Source organism: Lonchura striata, chromosome 5, assembly GCF_050655825.1.
Source record: "Lonchura striata isolate lonStrDom1 chromosome 5, ASM5065582v1, whole genome shotgun sequence".
NCBI lineage: Eukaryota > Metazoa > Chordata > Aves > Passeriformes > Estrildidae > Lonchura > Lonchura striata.
The window spans coordinates 46,023,549-46,048,098 of NC_140707.1; the positions used below are offsets into that span (position 1 = coordinate 46,023,549).

Here is a 24,550-nt window from a genome sequence, read left to right on the forward strand (position 1 = left end):
ATTATTCAGCATCAGTTAAAATATATGGGGGTTTTTTCCTATATCTAATGGTTGGTAAATAATTTCTCTACTAATGTGAGTGCCTTCATTAATGCTATATTTTTAATGTGATAGTGCTAAAAAACAAATATTTGTTAAGAAAGAGAGATTAGATGGATGAACTGTTAGATGGATAAGGAATTGGTTGAATGGCCACTTCCAGAGGATAATGGCCAATGATTCAGAGTACCAAGGAACATCAGTGAAAACTGGTGTGCCTTAGGGATCTCTGCTGGGACCTGTGTTATTCAATATCTTCATAACTGACATAGAGGGATTGAGTGCACCCTCAGCAAGTTTGCAGGTGACACTAAGCTGAGCAGCATTGTTGACAAACCTGAAGGATGGGATGCCATCCAGAGGGACCTGGGCAAGCTCCAGGAGTGTGCCCATGGGAACCTCCTGAGGTTTAACAAGATCAGAAGTTGGTGGTGCACCTAGGTCAGGGCAACCCCCAGTACCAGCACAGGCTGGGGATGGACAGACCAGAGCAGCCCTGCCCAGAAGGACTTGGGGGTGCTGTGGGTAGAGGCTGGACATGACCCAGCCATGGGCACTCCCAGCCCAGAGAGCCAAACGTGTCCTGGGCTGCATCCAAAGCAGCGTGGGCAGCAGGGCCAGGAGGGGATTCTGCCCCTCTGCTCTGCTCTGTGAGAGCCCACCTGCAGGGCTGCACCAGCTCTGGGGGGCCAGCACAGGAAGGACATGGAGCTGCTGGAGGGAGTCCAGAGGAGGTCACCAGGATGACCAGAGGGATAAAGAACTCTTCTGCAAGACAAGGTAGAGAGAATTGGGATTGTTAAGCCTGCAGAAGAGAAGGCTTTGGGGTGAGCTGCTTGCAGCCTCACAGTACCTGAAGAGAGCCTCCATGACAAATAGAAAGAGGCTTTTTATATGGAGTGACAGGACAAGGGGGAATGGCTTCAGCTGAAAGAGAGTAGGTTTAGATTAGATATTAGGAGGAAATTCTTTACTGTGGAGGTGGTGAGGCACTGGAAAAGGTTGTCAAGGGAAGGTGTGACTGCCCCAGCCCTGGAAGTGTTCCAGGCCAGGTTGGATGGGGCTCTGAGCAGCTTGGTCTGGAGGAAGGTGTCCCTGCCCCTGTAATAGGGGTCAAAATTAGTTTATATTTTTCAGGTCCCTTCCAACCTAAGCCATTCCAGGATTCTATGAACTTATTACTTCCCAAATGTATGTTATATATATGTGTGTGTGCATGTGTGTGTGTGCGTGTGGGGGGAGTGTTTGTGTCTCTCTCTCTCTCTCTTTATATATATATATATATATGTATGTATGTATGTATGTATGTATGTATGTACATAGTAATCATGTGTGTTTTGACAATCTAAAATAATTATTTTAGAACCTATCCATTTCTGTATGTCTCGAAGATTTGGAACTAATGAATTCCATGTCAGAACTTTTACTAGTTGTGCAGATTTCTTAATCAGAGTTCATAGTGCACTTTCATATGAAATTGTCTGCTAAGGACAAAGAGGAATTCGGATCCTCTCTATTGGTTTTACATTTTCCAGATATTTCATCTGCTTTAAAAGAAAAGAATCTTTCAGGGAAAAAAATTGTCAACAGTTTATTTGCTAAAATACACACCCAGAGACTTGAAATAAAAAATATGCTCAAAATTTTGCAATTTGGGGATTCAAAATAGTAAGCTTCCTAGGGCATGGACCATCAGAGATTTTATTTGTACATGGTGGTTAGCACAATGAAACCCCAGTTTTTGACTGCAGCTCCTGAGTGCTACTGTAATAGAAAAAATAAACTATGATAATAATAATAAAGTCCACTTATTAAGTTGACAGGCAATTTTTAAAATAATGAGTCATCAAGGAGACTAATTTTTTCGCAATAAGCAATTCAGCCATTTCCTCTTATCACAGATAATATACATCTGTCTCCTCTGCTGTTTGCAGAAATTCTGTGGATATGCTGTGTCTTCTCATAAGAAAATTGGTTCATGAAATGGAACAATTTTTCTCAGACTCATGATTTCTTCTTTATTGAGGGCCAAATTGAGCCTGTGTTCAATTGCCCATGTCTGGGACAGCAAGTAGTTATAGCACCTCCAGAGCAAGCTGGGAAAGAAATTGTGACTCAGAGAGATCCAACCCCTTTCTCAGCCTCCACTGCCTACTTGCTCCAGAAAGAAAGTAACCTGCAAATGCTCTATAGTATAGATTATTTACCACCCCTGCCAGCTCAGCTCAGCTCACTGCCATGTTGAGGAGTGTGAGCCAAGATTATTTTCACACCCTTCTCATGTGTGCAGAGGACATGAAAAAGAAAGGAATTCTGAGTGAAAAACCTTTATTCTCCATCCTGTAGCAAACCCAAAATCTATGGAGATGATGTGGAGACATAGTACTTCAGTGAGGAGAGATAAACCTAGGCACCAATCTGACCCTTCATGATCAGCTAACAACATGTGCCTAAGAAAAAAAGTCTCAAAAGGGGGAAATTTAAATCCTTCTTCTACCTAACCAAGATAATCCTAAAATGACAAGTTAATTTTATTTGTGTCTTTGTTTGTTAAATTTCCTTTTGACTGGAGAAATCACGTGTAAAATCTTAAGACCTATATATAGATCTTAAGCACACAACGTTATGTTGGCATGCAGACATGTTTCACTGGCAATATTCTATGGCAAAGCAATAATGTTTCTGGACTCTTTTTTCAGAGATTTAAAAGTTGTCAGTGGAAAATGAAGTGACTTTGATTGCCTTTATTTGATATGTGGATCCATATTAATGACTAAAAAAATAGTCAGATGATTTGAACCCCCTCAAAAGGTCACCTCTGATTTTGGATCAAAGACATGTTTAGCAATATCCACAGTCCTCATGTGTCCACACCACACAATTTGATGTACTCATCATCAATCATATGCCGTATGATTAATTTGAGTCGTTATGAGTAATGTCTATCACCACAGTCCTGGCATGAATAATTATTGTTCTGTACCCTGCTGAGATAACTCATTTCTGACAAAGATCTGCAATTTGATTTCTGCATAAAATAAAAGATGAAGAAGGAATAGTTTATTATAATGGTATAGTCAGTTCAAATTTTTAATAATAAACTTCTTTATATCCTAGGAAGTAGTAACTACTTTAAAGAAAAACATGTGAAATAAACCTCAATAGATCAGAGATATTGTTTTTGCAATTGCCCCTGGATCTTTCCATCAGTATGGGAGGTCCGTATATCAAAAATAGCAATGATAATGTTAGAGCCTTCTGGTTTTCTGCAGATCTGTACTACAAATAGCAATCACAGAGACAAAGTCAGGTCATTTTGAGGAAGACATAGTAATGCCAACAGGATCAAAAGCAGATGGAATTTAACACCAAAAAATAATTGCTGGTCAAGTATAGAGATTAGGAGTCAGACTGGAGAAAAAATTGACAGGCAAGAACATGCAAGAGATGGGAAGCTATTAAACATAGCTGGCACTTGCAAATCCAAATTGTGTTCCACATGTCCAAACAAAAGTTTATCAGCAATTTTCTTTGGCAGAGATGCAGTTTGAATGCCATCAAGTGGTTTCACCCTTGCGTGTCATCAACAAGTTCCTCGTCTGGGAACATCAGTGGTGCAGCCATGAACAGCAGCCCTGGTGAGAGGAGCACCAAGGCTCACACATGCAGGAGTGAGAGCAAGTTAACATAGATCCTGTTTGTGTCTATCATTAAGTCAAACAGCACCAAAAGCCTCAGGTTCTCCATCTTCCAGGCAGGTGCTCAAAACCCAGATAGCTATTTTTGTTCTAACTCAAAGAACATTTAAGTATGACATGTGAAGTGAAAAAGAACTAGCAGAAGAGACTGAGAAGTTCGCCATTTCAAAAAACCCTGCAGTCTGGCAAATGAGTTTCTTCTTTCCATAGAAATGAAAAAGACTTACATTCCTTCCAACAGCAGAAGAGGAATTTGAGCCCAGGTTTCCCACAGGCTGTATAAGAGCCCTTACTAGTGTGCAAGTGAGTAAAGCAGACAGTGCCTTCTGCTGTGTGAATCCAGTCTTTGAAGCCATAACAAGACATTCTGGCAGTAGGGGCAGGATGTCAGTTTAATACCATTCTGCCTTCCTTCCACATGCACATGTAATAAAAGAGTAGCAAAAAATAAGTGGCAAAAGCTTCTTACCTTTACTATCATATAAACGGCTACTCAGAAAGTCAGCATATGGCCCTCTTGCCCCAGCCTTGCTATAGTTTTGCTTTTCTTCTTTTTTTTATCCTTTTTTTTTCCCTCCCTACTGAAACTACAGTTCATCAGCTCTTCTAAACTTGAATAGACCAAGCTGTTTTAAACACATCCTCTAGTGATTCAGCCTTAGTATCATGGCTCTGGTACAAATTCTGCCTACAACTGTTAAGGAAAGACAGTTTCCTTCTTTCTTGGCGTGCCTCTACAACAGCATCCCTTCCCCCAAAAAACACTGCCTTCTTCATCCTTCTTCTTCTATAAGATATGAAATCTTGTACTAGACTTAATCCCTTATTTCAGATCTTCTAAAAATAAGCTTGTTGTTTTTCTAACAATAAGCAGGTATCCTTTTTGCAATTACCACCTTATCCACTGTTATTCTAAAAAATCTTATGTGTCTTCTATAGAGGCATATTTTATGCTACACTTGCAGTTCTGACTGATTTCTATAGTAGCTCCAGTTAGTTTAACTATATATATATATATATTTGTATTATTAGCATTAAATTGTCACCTGTATTTATCTATTGTACTTCATATATATATATATATATATATATTTTTCTTATTCCTCACATAAAGGCAAGCAAAACTGCAGATGTGTTCCTGATTTTACTGACTCAGGAAGGGCAGCAAGCAGTAACACCTCTGTTTCTTTGATTGGCAGAGTACCAATTATGAGGCCTGAATATGAACTATCATATTTATGGGTAGAAGCTTTTAATTCCTGAAACATTTAGAAAAATAACCAGAAGAAGAATAAATTTTGTATTTTATCAGCCTTCCATGAACTCTCAGATAAGAGACTTGAAAAGAACAGCAGAGATTGCAGTATATTGGTAGAGTTTACCTTCAAAGAAGACCAATGGGTAGCTTGATGTGTTCTTTCATACCTCAGAGGCCAATAATGGTAAATTTGCATTAAGGTAATTACTTTTGTAATTAGACAACTCCTTGCAACAATTTGATTGAATCATTCTTCCTATTAAATATATATTTTCCTTTCTGAATTGAATTTGACTTCAGTTTCTAATCACAATTTTGCCATTCCTTTCTTATATTTCACTTCACTCTGTGAACTTATTCACACTAAAAGTAATTTCCAAGTTTTCTTATTGATACACACTCTGCATTACTTTATTTTATCCATTAGTGTCCAGCATTTACTCCATCTCTTTAATCCTGCTGGTGTCCCTTTCCTGTATTTAAGTACATCACTACTTATAATTTACCCAGTTACTTCTATTATGTCACTGATAATATTTTGATAAAGCCACATTTGCCTTTTCATCACAGCCCAGGCCAGAGTTGTGCTGTGATTAGCTGAGTCTTTCTTACCATCACAATAATCCATCAAGCATGATAATCCAATCTTCATTTGCTATCTCCCACCCACTCAGAGCTCAAAATAGCCTGAATTTGGTAAGCTTCCAGGTGCCCTGCAAAGATGAGAGAACTTTAAAGCAAGGTTCAAGAAACACTTGTCATAGTGGTTGAAGGGGTAAAAATGAGTAACTCAAGATGTTTAGCTCATTGGATTTCTCCTGGAACAAGTTACTGAAATGATGATTTTTGTAGAAACATTGTCATACGGCACAACAGTGGAGTGGTAAGTTAATTTCCTAAATAGCTTTATATCCAAGTACAGTGAAAAGAACAAGATTTCCAGAGTCACACTAGGGAATTAGCCTTAATGCAAGAAAAGTTCTGTTTCTTTTATAGTAGAGAAATGACTGATGAATTTTCTGTTATTTAAATGTCTTAATTTTTTTCCCCATATTTTACATGTGCACATACTTCCTTCAGCTGTTGGATCTAAGATTGTCTATGTCATTTTTTGTTAATGTTTGTTCACTGTTCAAAAAAGGGAATGACTATGGCAGATTTAATAAAATATTAAATTCAACTTTTAGGAGACTGAAAGAACAAACAGCTTTCAATTCCCAAATCATGAATATCAACATGAGCAGTTTGCTTCACATTTTAAGGTTTGATTTCAAAATGCAGACAAAGATTCCCACCCCATGAATAAATTACTTATTGGAATGGAGAAAAGAGGACTAATCGTTGGGTTACCAGTTCAATAATCTCATATCTAATAATCATGCTTGAATTGATACAGTAGTAGTGATGTCTTTGAGATAGGTATGCACCTTTGTTGAGTAATCACTGATTATTGGTGCAATTCCAAATATGTTTCATAGCTGTATAAAAAAACAAGACAAAAAAATAAGAACAACTTCACCACACAGGTATGCTTTTACTTTTAAGTTGAAAGACTTTTGTTTCCATGGTTTTTTGTATTCATGTAGCAGTTACACTTCAGTCAGATATCTTCTAGTCACTTAGTTTTTCATCATTAGCAAGTACAGGGGAAGCTCAGCTCAAAAGTCTGATCAAGCTGAGTGTTAGAGAAGACTGAATCTCCTCATTATAGCCCAGATTTCTGCTTTTTCAGATCCTCCCCACATTGCAGGGATGCTACTTTGGCATCAAAATTAAATTTGCTCATTTGTTTCAGTTTTCTTCATTCTAGCAAGAAAATGAAGAAAAAAGAGGAATCAGATGTACCAGCAGATTTTGCCACAGGGAAGGATTTGCTAGTGCTGATTCCACATTGATCCAGAAGTTTAAGTCCCAAAACCTCAGTAAAATGTTTTTTTAAACTTCTTGCCAGTCCACGGTTACTGACTTACCACTCATTTTCCACCCTTCTCAGCATAGGCAATGGCACACTGGGTGATCTGAAGGAGCAATATTGTGAGTTTGAACCACATACAGGCAGCAGACAGTTATATCTCTCATCTTAGGATGGATATCTTCAATAAGGAAAATCATCTTGAGGTTCATACAGGAAAGAACACAAAGAACCCCATACAAACTCAGCATAAGAGCAAATATTGCTTTAATTTCTGTATTAAAAGACTAAAGAGTAAAGACTATAGATGGATTGATTCCATATAATTTTAAGTCTCTGTGTGGAGATCCTCAGAGTAATTTGGGAAATGTCTAGACTGTCGGACATGGTCGCACCAACATTGCGTGTTGCAGGGAGCCCCCCAAGGTTTCACCAACATTTGCCTCGCTCTTGGATTTGCCTGGCAAGGAAAAGTGAGCATGCAGCAGGGAAACACAGTGACATCCAGCCAGGCCACTAGTCTGTATAAAACCAAGACCATGGTGCATCTCAGAGTGCCCACCTACAATTTGGACATAGCTGCTACACTTACTCTAGTCTTCCTCCATGGTCAAGAAAGACTGAGAGGAGTGTCTGGAAGACAGATTCTGATCTAACCTATCTCTGGTCCAGTTCTGAAAATTTGGAAGAGTGAAGGGAATTTGTCTTTTGCCTTTCGCCTTTCAAAAGTGCTTGTTAACACTCATATTAGAACCAGAGCTTCTTTTGACATAAAATAAATCTGGATAGCAACATTTTCGTTTACTTATTTGAGTTACTTTGTTTTAATGTACCCTGAAAAGTATTAATACATATGTGTATATGTATATATGTATAGAGAGACAGCTAGATTTATATGTAGATCTAGATTTATCTATCTGTGCAATAACTTGTTTCTATATATACAGTTTCTTAAATACAATATTGAAGACTCTTCAGATATAATTATCTTTTAGCTAAAAATATGAGGAAGAAATTGTAGTCTTTTTAACGGAAAACAATGCCTTTGGAAATTATGGTAATATATTCTTTGACATTGAATATCTAGTTCATGCAGGCAAAACATTTATATTTTTAATATAAAATCAACATTATATTTTAAAATATTTTTAATCATTCTAAATCCTGGTTTTGAATGGAACACAGATCATTTTCAGCTCAGTGGCTGGTATGCTGCTGTGGGGATTTTTGGATTTATGCTTAACACAAGGTTGATAATATAGAGATGTTTTTGCTACAGCTGAGGGGCACTTACGCAGAGCCAAGGCCTTTTCTACTTCTCATTCCACGCTGCCAGTAATCAGTCTGGGGGTGCTCATGACATTGAGAAGAGGCACAGCCAGACTGACTGGCCACAGCTGACTCCAGCTGGCCACAGGGAGAGCCCATGCCATAGGACATCATGCTGAGCATGCAAAGCTGAGGGGAGAAGAAAGAGGGAGACATTCAGAGCAATGGCATTTTTGTTCCCAGATAACAGTTACACGTGAGGAAGCCCTGCTTTCTGGGGATGGCTGAACACCTGTCTGCATTTGCGAAGCAGTGACTTACTTCCTCATTTTGTTTTGCTCGCATGTACAGCTTTTACTTTACCTGTAAAACCATCTTTATCTCAATCTACAAGTTTTCTCACTTTTCCTATTCCCTCCCCCATTCCACTGGTGTTGGGGTGAGCAAGAGTTCCCTAGGGCTTGGTTGACATCTGGAATTAAACCACAACATTTTAATAAGAATTTAGATATTCAACTTACTTTATGGAAAATTAACAAGCCTGAATATCCAAGGCGAGGTGCAACATAAACTGTGATTCTAAAGGTGCAGTGTCTGAAATGTAGCAATGGCAACTAGAGCTTAATCTCAGCAAAGTATTGATTTTTTTTTCTCACTTCTTGCTAAAAACTGGCAAAGTACCCTGTCTTGCCATGGACAGCAGTAAACATGGAAAAAATCTGAGATATTCCTAAACATTGAAATTTAAGTGCAGCCAGATCAGAGGGGAAAAATTTTACCCTAACTAATTTCCTCTGAGTTTATTCCATGCCTGTAAGATTCAACTTAGTCCAGTCTTTATTGCTGTGTTAGGGCTTTTATTGTAGCCAGCTGTACATCCCTACAAGGTCAACGAGAGAATAATCTATTGGGAGCACCCTGCATTCTTGCTGTTCAAGATGGCATGTGCCAGAACAGAGATCTGCTCTGCAATAAAGGCTCTTAAAGACTGAGGTGAGGAAGAACAAAAGAGAAATAAAATCAACCCACAATCACTCATTATCTAATCTGGTTTGCTTTATTATTTTTTCTTCATATGTTTTTAACCTCTCTGTATTTTCCCTTTCTCCTTATTTCTGAGAAGTGTTTGTGTCTAAAACATTGTGTAACACATGAGCATTTGAGAAATCTGGATTTGTTTTTCAAAGGTATATCTTCTGAGGATTCAGAAATTGCTACAAAACAAATAATTATTAATTGATCTGTACAATACTACAGGCTTTGGTACTTTCCCTTATAGCTCTCTTGTTCTCTTTTTCTGCACCTACGGTTTAGTATTTTAAGGTCTCAACACCTACACCTTTTAATTCTGCCATGAAATGTTCTGCAACTTCACTTTTCTGTTATCGCTTTGTGTTTTGCAGGCAGAGTATTGATTTAATTTGCAAGCATTCCAGCTTTCTATAGCTATAGTTCTTCATTTTGTAGCCTTTTTATATGAATATGTCTAAATCTCTAGAAAATTGAAATGTCACTAGTAATACCTGCTTCTACTTAATATGTCAAAAATGTAGTTTTACAACGAGGTATAAAAAAGACATTCTGATTATTGATATTTAACTGTAAAGAATATGAGACTGCCATTATTTACAAGTGCTTTATTACTTTCTTTTATGAATAGGTTTAAAGAACTTTGTTAATTATATGCTGTACGAGTGCAAAAAAAAGCCTCTCCTTATACATTTTAAATGCCCCTTTTTCTATATAATTACCTTTAAAGTAAGATGAGCATTGCTGTATTGCATTAAATTTATATTCTGATATGTTCTCTGAATGTGCTATAAATGCAGAGGTTCTTTCTTTCTTAATAGAATTTCACTTTTCTCATCTAGAATTTCAATATTTCACAGGTCTTTTCATTTGATTATACATGCAAATCACTTGGGAGACCTAATACGCTTAGCTAAAAATTACTCATTCCTGTATAACAATCTCATCTACAGTGAAAAAGAGTTTCAAAAGTGTATCCAGTTCTCCATAGATTTGCTCTGTTTCCCTTGAATACAGACCCTGCTACCTGGCCAAACTGTAACCAGAGCACTCCAAGGCCACAGGCAGATTAATGTTTATGAGAAATAAAAAGTTTAAACCACCTTTGAATATTTCACTCTTTCTGATTTGGGGGCAGTCATCTGTATGAGGCATAACAGACATAAATTATGCTGCAAAACATACCACCAGGAGAATATTCCTATTGGGGTGTTGTGGGTTGATGCTGGCTGAATGCCAGGCACCCACGAGAGCCATTTGCCCTCTCCCCTCTGCAGGAGACAAAATTTAGCAAAGGGCTCATGAGCTGAGGTAAGGACCGTGAGAGACCGCTCAGTAAATACTACCAAGGGCAAAACAAGCTTGACTGAGACATAAAAACTTATTACTAAAGAAATTGTAGCAGGATAATTAGAAACAAAATAAGCCCTTAAAAAAACACCTTCACTCCCCCCGCCTTTTTCCCAGCTCTATCTCTTGCCCCAGCAGTGCATGGAGGCAGGGATTGGGGTTTATGGCCAGTTCATCACTCGAGGTTTATGGCCAGTTCATCACTCGAGGCTTCTCCCCCTACGCAGGAAGAGGAGTCGTTCCCCTGCTGCACTGTGGGGTCCCTCCCACAGGAGACAGTCTTCCATGAACTTCTCCAGCATGTGTCCATCTCGTGAGCAACAGCTCCCTGTGAACTGCTGCAGTGTGAGTCCATCCCATGGGGAATAATCCTCCCAAAACTGCTGCAGCATGGATCACTCTTCCATGGAGTGCAGCTCTCCAAGGACTGGCTGATCCAGCTTGGAAGCAGGGTCCTTCTCTCCACGGATCTCTCATGGGGTAACATCCTCCTCTCAACATCCTCCTCTCAAGCATCCACCCACTCCAGCATGGAGCTCCTCTTCCACAGGCTGCAGGTTGATCGCTGCATCACCGTGGACCTCCATGGGCTACAGGGGCACAGCTGCTTCATCATGGTCATCACCATGGCCTGCTGAGGAATCTCGGCTCTGGCACCAAGAGCACCTCTTGTCCCTCCTTCTGCACTGACCTTGGTGTCTGCATGTTGTTCTTCTTATATATTCTCACTCCTGCTCTTCCCTGTGCAATGTTTGTTGTGATTTCATCTTACCTGTGTTATCACAGAGGTGTTGCCACCATGTCTGATTGGCCAGCCTTGGCCAGCGGCGTGTCCATCTTCAGAGCCATCAGGGATTGGCTCTGATGAACATGGTGGAAGCACCACTGTGGCCCCCACTGCTGCCAAAAAAGCCAGACTGTGCAAAACCAATACATGGGGTGTCTGTGGGGTCAGGTAGTCACATCTATGCTCCTTTATTTTGCCTATGCTAAAGAGACTTTCTCTTAGGTGAGATACACCAGTCTTGCTCTTCTAGAAAGATGCAAATAGGCAGGCAATGGGCAATGTGACATCCAGCAGCTACTGAGGACATCACAAGTTTAGGCAAACTCCTAGTAGGATTGTAAAAAACTCCAGACAACTAAGGCACAAAGTAGTTTTATTAAAGTTCTGGGAAACTGATGCAATTTCAGAGTAAAAGTAGGAAGTATAATCCTTACACAGCTGTCTTAGGACCAGTTTTTAATTGGCCAGGTACATGTAGATTCATTTTTTGCCATCCTTCTTTTTGAGAAATATTTCCTATCCTCAGTAGTAGTGAGCCTACATGCCAAGATACTCACAGAATAAGCAGAATTATGTCAAAATCAATGAAAGACAAACTGCAAGGGAACTGTGAGTAGATATAGTTAAGGTCTACAAATGCTGGAATAGAAAACTAAAAGCCAGGTGCTGAAGAATAAAAATACTGCTGAATAACAAACAAACTGAATCTTCCACTATTTCTCACTGAAAAATAATAAGAACTACAAAAGCTTTTCAAAGGAGTCTAATCAAATAGAAATATAGTTTTAAGCAGGGGATACAGCTATGACAGAATTCTGAAGCTAGTTTCAGACTCCAAAAAGGCTAGGAATGACTACATCTGAAAAATCTCAGGCAGAAAATTGCTAGGTGTTCAAAATGTGGGAAAACAGAATAAAATAGCGATCCAGCTGGTATTGCTATGTACATCATTCCTGAGAGTGTCAGATAATCTGCCATTCATTCTAAATTCCATTGCACCCGAAGTCCTCACGTTGCACAAAATATCTTTTTCTTCTTTTGAATCTTTCTTTGGAACAGCAATTTTCAAACTTCATTTGATAAGAAAAGGTCTTAAAATAATTTTAAAATGTATTCTATGAAAAATAAGAGAAAATTGTAATTAAGAGAAAATCCAAGTATTTTATTTATAGATATATCTCATATCACAAATAGTTTTACTTCATTATTGTAAGTAATTTTAATTGTATTTCATGATTCATAATTTTGGAAAAAGCTAGTTGATCATGCTGATATTTTAAAGTCAACAGGACAATTTTTTACATATTAGCCCATTTGCCTCATACACAAATACCATCACAAAAGTATATAAATAAGAAAGTATCCATTCCTGACTTCAGGAACTATATGCATTAATAAAAAGATATAACAGAAGGTACATTTGTATTTCATATTTCCAAATATACAAATCATCACTTAGACCATGACATTGTACAGAATAGGAAAACCAGCTTTGGACAGGGAGTTGGTTTCCTCACCGAGAAGCATTAGAGAGAGCTGGAGGGAAAATGATCCATCTCTAAACCACAGTTCAGCAAACTTCAACTGTAGCTATTCTTTCATCTAAAGAACACCAAGGCACACTACCCCCTTCCAATTTTTACAAAAGTTGATTTTTAATTTTTTTTCAAATTGAAAAAAATAGCTGTTCTATTTCCTTCCAGAGATTGGAAGAAGTCTTCTTTATCTGGAGAGTTAATTTACCTGTTCGGAAAAAATAAAGCTCTTGCAAATGAATGAAGAGAGCAAAAATATGCCTCAAAATAAAATATGTCAAAATTATCGGTCTATATTAGAGACTCTTGGGTAGAGCTACAACCTGAAAAAGCATATATTTTTTCCAAGGAAGTGGATGTAGTAATTTAATCATCTGACAATTTCTTAACTGTTCCTTTCCTCCCCTTTTTAAAAATTCTGATATCAAAAATCTGTAACATTTTGCATTGAGAAATATCTAATTGCACTTGTATATTTCACATTATTCTGAGAGTTTCAGGGAGTTTTCTAAGTAGAAAAAGTTATTTCTTGGGTAGCTCTGGATGGCAAACAAGGAACTACTAATGGGTGAATGAATATCATTTCATTGAGGACAAAACAAATGATCCAATCATTTCTAAATGGACTACTTTTTGTTCTGAAAAAGTGCTAATAGAACTAAATAGAGATGATCACAAAGATGAAAGAAGAGTACATATTGGATACTTTCAACTTTCCCACTACAATACATTGTACTTTTGAATTTATGACATTTGTGATAAGCTAGCATCCCTTCACATTATTAAAAAAAAAAAAAAAGGTTAAAATTATCAGTATATTCTAGAAGATATACTGGAAATTTCAACAAATGAGCTGCAGTCAGCAAGTAGTATCGTTTATGAAAGCTGTTGATATTAGAGGAAATGGTTCTATAAAAGGTAGAGGAATAGATACACCAAAGGTGTTCAGAACAGGAAAAGTTTGAAAGTACATGAGCACTTCTGAAATTAAAATTACAAATTCTAATAGAAAGGACTAAAATAATTGAAAAATAATTTTTAAAACCCTAAAACACTGCAGTTGTGTTTAAAGGACTTAAAATAAAAAAGGCAAGTACAAAGATTTGACATTTATTAATTCAATACACTCTACATGCCTTATTTGTGCATTGTTTATAACATAAAATTGCTCACCTCTGCCTATTTGTGAGTAAGAGCTCCAAAGACCTGGGTGATAGATTATATTCAGTTAACAAACTTCCAGGACCTTCTGCAGCCAGCCATAATCTCTTCACTCTCGAGCTCCATCCCACTGCATATGATTCACATGGGTAGTAACCAAACTATTTCTGTCCGAGAAGGTGACCATGCCCAGGCCACGGTGCCTGGACCACCTTTGTTTTCCAGTCTCGGTGGCTGCACAGCTGACATAGGGAAGGCTGTTGTTCAGATGCTCATACTGACCCTGCAGACCTTCCAAAGGTAGGCAATAGAAGTGTGTCTGGTGCTGAAGAATGTGTACTGTCTATCAAAAACCAGTTTATGCCTATACGATACCAAACAGCTTTATGCCCAGTTTTCTACAGAGTTGTCATGAAAAGTACAATTAATTCACAGTATCTATTTTAATAAGACAATCTGAGGAACACCAAATTAGGAGCTGCATTCAGCAGTAAAACTCTGTAAGAAGTGAGGTGCATAAACACCTCATCGGTTTTCCTTGTAATCATTTTGACGCTATGATTAGTTAGAAAATCTATTTTTCATAGGATATTTGTTGGCCAATACACAGGACAGAAAAAATAGTAAAACATCACTGTCTATAAAAACTTTTCCCTTGGAAACTGTAACTCAGTGGCTGAAAGAAGAGGAAAAAGAAAAGGAAGTATTTCTGAGCTCATGCCACTAAATATTGCCATAGGAAATTGTAATCTCCCTTCCTGCAGGCTCAGGAAACAGAAGAATCATACCTTCTCATGCATCTTTATGGATATATAGGTAGTCTTTCACTATTAGTGGATTAATATATGCAAATATATCTGCACTATGCAAGCAATGGTGTTTGGTGCACGGGTATACCTTGGTTTTGGAAAGCTCCACACTGTCACAGTCTGTGGTAACACCCAGCATATGCTTGCTGTTTCTTCCCTAAACTGGTAAATCCCTACAGGCCTGAATGTGTTCTTGTGCTGAAGAGCTCTGTTGTGCACAAAAGGAATTGAAGGCTCACCCTCCCTGTGGCTACAGCACAACAAAAAGAAGCAATGGTGTGTCTAAGGCTTCAGTGCTGTTGTATATTTCTGCCAAGGTTTCTGAAGGAAAGCAAGCCTCTCTTTAGTGATATTTTGTTCTACTGTTGTTGTTGTTGCTGTAGTAGTAGTAGTAGTAGTATTAATTATTAAAAAGTACTGTTTAGATCTTATTAGGGATTAAAGACTCCAGGGAAAGCATACTTGATGTTAAGAATTTTTTTAGGATTTTTTCATTGTAGGATCATTTCAATTGTAGGATCTTTTCTCGTTTTAAGTATTGCTGTACTTCAGTGATATATTTTAATCTAAATCACTTGAAAAACTGTCAACAGTACCGCTAATGGATTTAATTACTAATAATGCTGTTCTGACCTTTCTCCATCTAGATGTAGACATTTCACCCTCCAAAAATGCATTTTTAAAATTCGCTGATAACATATTGTTATTAATAGTCAAAAGACCATTGATGATATCCACAGATCTGAAGCTTTTGATTTAATCATCATGTTCGCTTGATTAAAGAAACTGCTATTCTTTGGTCAATTATTTCTGCTATTATCTTGATTTGATTTTCTTGGGCCATTGCAAAAATGTAAGAGAGACAAATTCTAATAAAACTGGCACATACATGTGTTATTTGAAAATGTTGATTTACCCTCATTTGAGCTGGAAAAACAAAACATTCAATAAGGAACAGCTCTCCAAACTGCATACAGAGACCTGTGAATCTCTGTTTTTCCAGTTTGGCAGAATCCTGTGTTTCAGCAGAGGTTAATGGTACCTTGGGGTTGCTGTAAATTATGGCAAGCGTCTTCTGGAAGAGCTATACATTAGATGAACACTGTTGAGCACTGTTTATACTAACAGTCTGCGCTGTGACTGATTGGCAGGGGTCTGTCAGAAAAGAGCTGGAGCTTTGTCTCCATAAAACGTCATTCCACTTGAACTAGGCACTATATAGCAAGACCTGGGTGTGTCTCCCAAAACTCTCAGTGCAGCAGCATAGCACCCTTGAAAGGAAAAGATTTTACCCTCTCTTCACAGCAGCCCAGCTGGGTCTTTCAGGACCAATAGACTCTATGCACAGCACAGAAAGTGGCCTGTGCCTGATCAAACCTATTTTTCCTTAATGCCTTAAATGCCAGAGGCCAAAACACAATAAAAAAAAAATCTTATTGGTGGATTTCAGAAAATTTCTAAAAAGCACCCATGAAACTTTGTGCCCTCTAAGAGACAGTGACAAATCCAAATGACAGAAATGAAACTGGAAGATTTTCCCCAACTACTCATAAGACATTATGCCAAGCAACCTTCTGGTCATAATCCCAGAGGAAAGCAATATTTGCACCCTATCTGTTTACATGACCATATTTTCCAGTGATTTCTCTGACAATGCAAATATGTTATTTTGCTTTTACAAGCTCAGTAAGACCTTACAAGCTTACTCACTTGCTGAGTTACACTACATCTGATTCAAAAATTTTGTTCTTCCCGTTATGAGCTGACACTCTTTTTCATGTATCTTGAAAACATCTCTGAATCAAGTGATTTTAGTCATGTGGAAGTTTAGTCATGTGGATTTATTTAATATATTGCACATTTAGAAATCTGCCAGCTTTATTCTTGCTGATTTTGTTCCTACATCCTGCAACTGAGCCCATATCTTTCCAAAGAGAAATTATTTGCTTTCAGCTATGCTAAAATATGATCTATAATTACAATTCTTCATTAAAGGAGATATCTATACATATACAAGGTAGGTGGGTGTGTAGGTGGGAGGGAGCATGTGTATGAACTTTGTCCTTGAGGAGAGATTCCTGAAGTAGTTGTGTTCTTGCAGTATTCCCTTGGAGATAATAACACCATTTCAGAACATAATAGTCACCAGCTGGAGTTCAACCTACTTTAAATAGAGAATTTGAAAGAAATTTACAGACCGTTGTCCTAATAGCAAAAATACTCTGTGGCCATGCTATGCAAAAGCTAACCTGACCACTTATTTGCTATTATATACATGCTTATTTTATCTGCTAGCTAGCTCCAGGAGAGGAAAGGCACCTCAACATGAGATTCAGTCATAGAATCATAGAAATTAAAACTGTGAATGAACAATGACGCAATCTAAGTTTCTCACTCTAAAGTTAGAATATTTCTCATTACATAAATTTGATAATGCAGCCAAACTTTTCCAGCTCTCCCAGATAATGAAATCTTTGCTGACATTTTTCAAGTTACTTCTCTGTCTAATAAATTCTAGCTTTTAGGAGTGTTTAAACACTTGATTTTTTTTTTTCTGTGATTTATTTCTTCTTTCTCATGACTATGTACCCTAAAACTGGTGCCTTAAAACTATTTCTCTCCTACATATGTGAAAACTGTTACCATGTTGCTCTTACTCAAAATTAATAAACTAGATGTTTTCAGCTTCAAAATTAGTCCCATATTATTTTTCCCATTGATAAAAGTGAATTATACCTTCTAGGGCTGGCTTAAAAACATGAAAGTTTTAAACACGTTTTTCTTTGCTGAATTTGCCACTTGTTTCCCTATGAAAAACACTTATCCAACTCAGTAGTGAGTGAAATTCATTATCATATAATGACAGCTGGTTTTATTACATATTTCTTTCCCCTGTGGCATATGTTTTCAATACTGCTATTTATGATTCAGCTTGAATGCTCTAACAGATAGTCAAAATCACACAACAAGAGTGCAAAGTTCTGAGCCAGATGAAAATTCAAATAAAAAAAGCATTTCAGTGTCAATGCCATAATTCAAATGTTCTTTTCTCAGCCTAGATGGACTCCTAACTAGCATATTTTGTTATGATGCCTTTAAAAGATGTGTTTTTCTCTCACTCAAATTTTATCAAAAATCTTTCCTAGTGAAATATTCAAAGTCCTTGTACGAATTAATAATACAAGCCACAATAATGTTACAGCTATTTTGTTTATGAGAGACAATTTGGTTTGGAAATTTAACTTTTTATTTTAAATTAGACCTTATAAATATTGTATTATTGATGTACCTGAGATATATTGTCTGTCTGCCCTTGTACTCCTCATAACCTCCAAAACTCCTGGCCAAATTCAGAAAAATATGAGGTCAAAGCCTTAAAGAGAAGTCTCACAGGTTCCATTAAATTGATATCTAGATAGAGGACACAGAGCCAGATTTCTGTCCCACTAGGAATAAAACATCAGTGACAGCTCAGCAGTTACCTTTTTTGATTGACCTCTTGCTACCCAGTCAGCAAGTATTCTGCTGGCATGTCAGTGCAAAAGAAGCTCTGAGCCACAGAGAGCACATAATGTCCTCTGCACAGCTGATACCTGCAGGCTTGGAAGGCAGCTGAGCAGACTGGAGAGGGGCAAGTCAAATGGAGTTGGGCCTAAACCTCAGTTTAAATGGTCAAAGCTGCTGTAATGGGATAAAGGAAGGGATATAAGACTGTCAAATGCAAATCCTCAAAACATGACTTCATTAGCTCTGTTGTTCTCAGAACCATTTGTTTCACTGCTTTTATTAAGACAGCAGAAACCAAAACACAACCAAGTAGCCACAACAATAAAATGACTCCTCATTGCAATGAATTTTGAATACCAACAGGAACAGAAAATAAGCTCAGTACCTAAAAGAAAAATCATTTTCCTTTGAAATTGTATAGATTGTACACAGCCAACTAAGTTATCACATTATAGAATATGGCAGAGGAGCTTGATGGGACATAGAGCTACATGATATTGCAGTTACAGTGATAGCATCTGAGGAGTCCATCTCAGCACCCTGCTGCACTCAGCACAATGCAAATATATGAAGGAAATAAATATTTTCCTCTTTCCATCTGATTTTGTTTTCTCCCATCTTCTTTTATGTCTCCATCTGTATAGAAGGATAACCCCAAGGGCTGAAAAGAAAACCTCTATCATAACAAACACCTAAAAACACACACTGCTGTTAAATCAGTTCCCTATGACAGCTACTCTGGTGGCATACTTGGATTTTCAGTGAGTTTGTTCAGTGGCATAGGGATGAAATGACTCTGAGATGGACTCTAGAGGAATAGTCCCAGTAGTATTCTGTCAATTTGCTGTCAATTTTCACTCCTTCTCATGCCACCACTGTCAAGCCGGTGAAACCGGACACTGCTACCGATGCAGTCGGATCAAGTAGCACTGATACTGCAGAGGTAGGTTTGTGAGTCGCTCAAGAGCACTGGGCTACTAGGCTCCTGATTGGCACTATCTTGTGTAGTAAATTTATCCCAGAACAGGCTAAAAACATTAAAATCTGTTAGGCAGTTTTGTTGGCTGGTTTGAAAGAAAAAAGGAAAAGGAATGAAGAGCGGGGGGAAAAACAAGGAAGGGAAAGGTGGGAGAGGGAGAGGGAGAGGGAGAGGGAGAGGGAGAGTGAAAGGGAGAGGGAGAGGGAGAGGGAGAGGGAGAGGGAGAGGGAGAGGGAAAGGGAAAGGGAAAGGGAAAGGGAAAGGGAAAGGGAAAGGGAAAGGGAAAGGGAAAGGGAAAGGGAAAGGGAAAGAAGATTGTTTCAGTCCATAAAATAAAACTGAAAAAAAATTCAGGATCAAGACCCCTTAAAACCCCTAGCTAATTCTTACTAGACGTTATTGACTATTTTTAAACAGAGTAAGACCTAACAAAATCTCTCAGTAATGGAAATATTTCAAAAGATCCTTTTCAATTTTTTTTCATTATTCAAGATAAGTATGGGGGAAAATTATTCAAACACCAAAAACTAATAAACCAAGTATTTTCTCTCTCCTCCCTAAATATCAAGAGATTGCTTAGAAAAAGAATTATTTTCAGAAAACAGCCTAATTCATTTATTTAATTTATGTTTTCTGAGAGTTTGGGTAGACTTTTTACTAGTACCTTAGACATTTTCTTTTAGAGTGCCACTTTATAAAAAGCAGGCAGCTGAGTTTTTATAACACTAGGGACCAGAATTGCATCCAGTACCAAATATCCGTCCAGCTTGTGGTGAGGTGGTGAGAACCCCATTCTTAGGAATCTTTTGCTGCTGTATTGGTTCACAAATATTCATTTCTCTTTGTCCTCTCTGTTTCAAGGGTATCAATAATTCACTAGGAACCCATACCAGCAAGACAGTATTCCTAATCCAAAAGGTTACAAAAGCCAACTGTAAGGGACCAGCCTCCATCTAACCTCCTCCAACTGCTTTTGCATGTGAGCACCAAACAGGATTTTTTTCCCAGAACTGGGGGTATAGGCAGACCCCTTACCCTTCAGTCACAGGATAACAGCATTGACAGTACAGGTGTGGGGTGGCACACAGCCTCGTCCTTACCTGACAGAGAGGAAAAATTTTATCCATTTTGTGTCACTTCACTGCTACATGGAAAGAAAAGAAATGGCAGACTACTGTCAGATAGCATTGAAAAATCAGCACTGTAGAATCTTATTCAAAGTATTTCCCTTTAAAATTTTCCAGGAATAAGAATGCTCTGCATTCAATAGAAAATAGCCACAGCTTGGTCATAACTGAGGAAACACAGCAGAGAACCGTTTGCGATAAAGCTAAAGATATCCTTTTTTCACCTTTTAGTGACCCCTTCCTTTTGTGCTCTAGAGGTTCTTAATGAAAAATGTGCACTCAAAAGATATATATCTGCTTTTCACAATCTAGCATGTGCAAAGAAGAAGCTATTCATAGAGGCAAATACCCAGCATCTTATTTGAAATACTATTCCTGCTGATAGCAGAGTGGCACTCAGAACAGGGAGTTTGTATTTGGACAAAACATTTTTTACAGTCACTATGTGATATGACAAGAAGAGAGTACAAAGAAAAGCAATGAGAGGAAGGCAAGGACAAAGCTGATGTGGTTTCATTAAAATTACTGTAATTACAAAAGTTTTCAGCAGTAGTATGTACGTGGGTGCACAGTTCTTATTGAATACTTGAAAATATATCACCTGCTTCCCCAAGAATGATGACTCCAAGTTTCAGTACTGGCAGGAAGGTATGGGGCATCTGATGCCATTTCTAGTCAGGCAGTTATATTCCTCAATCATCATGGTTTCTTCCCCTGCTCTTGTGCATCAAGTTCTAGCACTCTAAGTGGAGTTAAACCATTCAAAGTCACTTTCAAAAATGGTCCACAGCACAGCAATTAGGTCCCAGGAACAGCTTTGTTAGCTCCAGAAGACTTTAATCTGGGTTGGTGTTTTACTGCTCTCTGGAGCCTGACACAGGTCTCATATTCAGGCTTAGAGATGCCACAAAACATTTCCAGAGAATACTTCTTGTTTTTTTAAGAAATGTGTTTAGCCAAGGAAACACAATTAAGACAGCATGTTTGGACTTAATTTATTTTTTACCAGATTTCAAGGAAAAGCAAGCAAAATAATTTTTCCATCTCACAAATTTATAGAGCCAGGGGAGACTATGTCATGACATTCTCACATTTCAATACTGTCCATAAACACTAAGAGGTAACCCCATTTGCTAAAATGTTCTTTCTGACTTAAAGAAGCATTTATTTAAGGGTAATAAAAAGTATTTTACTGGTGTGGCTTTATTTGCTTTCTCTTTTTTGTAAATAAGGGACCCACTTTCATGTCACAGCAGCTAACAGAGGAATCATCCTTACCATCAACTCACTTGATTCTGTCTTTGTCATACAATAAGCTAGTAACATGATAAATCATAGAATAAGCTAGTAACATGTCAACTAGCTGATCTGCTATGGAATATTTTTTTTTTAATAATTATAACTTGGGGAACTTTTTTCTCTGTCCAAGCCCAAAGGGTCTTGTATGCTGCTTCCACTAATGTAGCTACTTATGTCATAAAATACTGCTGAAATCAATGGGACTATTTATGGAGTCATTTTCTATTCAAAGGGCTTGATTCTCTGATTATTTATTCTGGTTTTTCATAAGTGTTACTCTGCTTACTTGAACAGAGTTACTTCTATTTTAGCTGATGAAAAAGAAACTACAGTCAAAGGTGACAGTCTGGCACTAAATGTCTTTGAAAATAGTTGCTTCAAAATAAAGAAAATAATATCTTTGGATAAGAGCAAATTGCAATTTAACAAAAAGCCCAATCTGGACTTTGTATGTTCAGTTGGATATTCTAAACAAAAATGAACGCTCGAAGGTAGCATTATTTTTGCAGCTCAAACGCTCCCTATATGCTTGATAAATAGCATCTGTCTAGAATTAAATCTTGCCTTGCTGATGTCATTAGGAGACCTTAAACAGAAATTAGATTTCATCCTGAAGAAACAGGCATACAAAGGCTTTTGTTAAGAAAGTTCTTCATTTCATAATGCTTAGATGCCCAATTTATGGACCATTCCAGCACATTTCAGTTATTTAATTGAGTCCACAATCTGCTTCTCAAGGCCTCCTTTCCCGAGCACCTCAGAGATGTGGATGGAGACCAAGCCCTGGGTGAGATGGATAATCCTGATAGCTGCAACTTCCTATTTCACAGCTACCTTCATGATATGGTCCCAACACAGGTGTCCTGAATGCCTGACATGTACAAAACTTGTAGGGTAATATTCAAAAGCTCCCCTTTTTCACATTTCCAAGGCAGGCAGGGAGCAAGAAATTTTCTACGACTGCTTGTGTATGAGCTATTGCAGGAAATAAAAAGGCTTCTAAGAAGCAGCAGACTTATTGTGCCTGCTTTGCATGGCTTCTGAGTAAATGTGTGCATACTTTCAGATTTTATGCACATGTGAAGATCAGCTGTCCCAGTTATGCATGGTGGGTGGCATGCTGTGGCAAGAAGAATGGGCTCCACAGTCGTAATTGGTAAGCTTCTGATGAGCTGACTGAGCACAGTACACATCATGTAGCACTTTTCACATTGCCAAGTTAACAGCTATCACCAGAGGTAGAATTTAAACTGCTGGAATAAACAAAGTCAAGGGGAAGTATCTTGCTGAAATGTCACCTCCCACAGAGCTTGTGGAAAGCCATTACTATTGTAAAGGTGCATATATAAGATTTCAAAATTGATATTATATCTCAAAAGATATACCTCAAGAATGCAAAGCATATGTCAAGGGCAAACAATTATCTTTCCCAGAGATTAAATAAGATTGGCATTTTTTTATATGTTGAAAACTTCCTGGTAGGTTTCAGATGGTATTTTATTATCCAGTGTGATCTATCTAAATCAACTAAAATAGTTAACTTGAGGAAAAATGTAAGTAATTTGTGGTTATAAAGTTTTAACTTACTTGCCTTGCTTTGTCTGAACGACAGGGCTATAATCTCAGACAGCTACCAGGAGAATTACCTGGCTCACAAACTAGAAGAACTTTATCTAAGTGGGAAGTGTACTGTAGCTGGAGGTAGACCTGCTCAAGCAGTAACACGGTGCCAAAGTAGCACCAGAATTGTGGGTCTAAAGACCAAATGTCTTCCTCTTTGTCTCTTCTATCAGGACTATAAACATAAAGGTACCTGAGAGAACAGAGGAATTCTCCAGCTGGAGCTGCTGGCAGAGCAGGGGTTTGAAAATGTGGACTGAAGAGCAGGGTCAGAAACCAAGCAGTCTGTGCAATGTCAGCCCTACAGGCTTACTTGGGAATGTCGGATGCTGGAGTCTTGAGCAGACTGTGATGCAAAAGGGAGCGCTGTGCTGCATGGAGGGATCTGCAGGGCTGGCACAGAGGTCCAGCTGACTGCTGAGTTTCATCTTTGGCCCTGTTCTCTGTCCTTCAAGACAAGGGCACAAGGCAGGGGTCCTGAAGTGCAGTGACAGCGGGTATCTCTCGGTGCTGGTGGGACTTTATCTAGGGGCAGCCCCACCAACAGAACAGGAAGATATTGAAGGCTCTGATTCCAGCTAATACTGTCAGATATACTGTTTATGGACGCTGCATACAGACCAGGTATCTAGGGAAAAGGGCAGCATGTTGCTGCCGCCTAAGGAGACAACAGACTGGAAATTGCATGTGTCACAGGGGCGGATACAAAAAACACATTTCCAAATTGACACCTGTGAGTATTGGTGAGGTGCCCTGCCCTCTCCAGAATTTCTTGCTCTTGCCCCGGCAGATCCCACAGCAAGGTGCCATGGTCCATAAAAATGTCAGTTTTAAGGGTGGGGCAAATAGAAAGAGTGGGAATGAATGGAGGACGGGATGGTGTCATAAGTGTGGCTTGTTGGTCAGAGCTCCTCATGATCCGGAGCAGACCAGCAGGCGCCGTGGCTGGTGGGGAAGGGGCAGTGGCTGCTCCGTGCGAGAGGGACCAACTGGGCTGTCGCTCAACTCACTGCAGAGCATTTGCGGGCAACCAGGATCACTTTTTCTTTGCCAGTGGATATATATACTGTCGCACACAGTCGCTGGTGATCAAATAAATACCTAGAATATGAGAATTGAAGCAATTCAAAGACCGAGAGCCCTCAACAGGGAAGTGTTGCGTTGGAATAAA

At 38.4% G+C, this 24,550-nt stretch overlaps 1 protein-coding gene across 37 annotated transcripts in view; it reads right to left on the reverse strand.

Annotated features, from left to right (window-relative positions):
- The window catches only part of LOC116183733 (uncharacterized), a 189,577-nt gene that overhangs the window by 149,171 nt on the left and 15,856 nt on the right, over positions 1 to 24,550 (reverse strand). The window contains exon 1 of one of the 37 annotated variants that reach the window (XR_014955641.1): positions 4,207 to 8,176. The exons of the other annotated variants lie outside the window; for them this stretch is intronic. The gene's annotated coding sequence lies outside the window, so the exon portion shown is untranslated. Of the gene's footprint in view, positions 1 to 4,206; positions 8,177 to 24,550 lie in introns of those variants that run through there. 37 annotated transcript variants of the gene reach the window in all.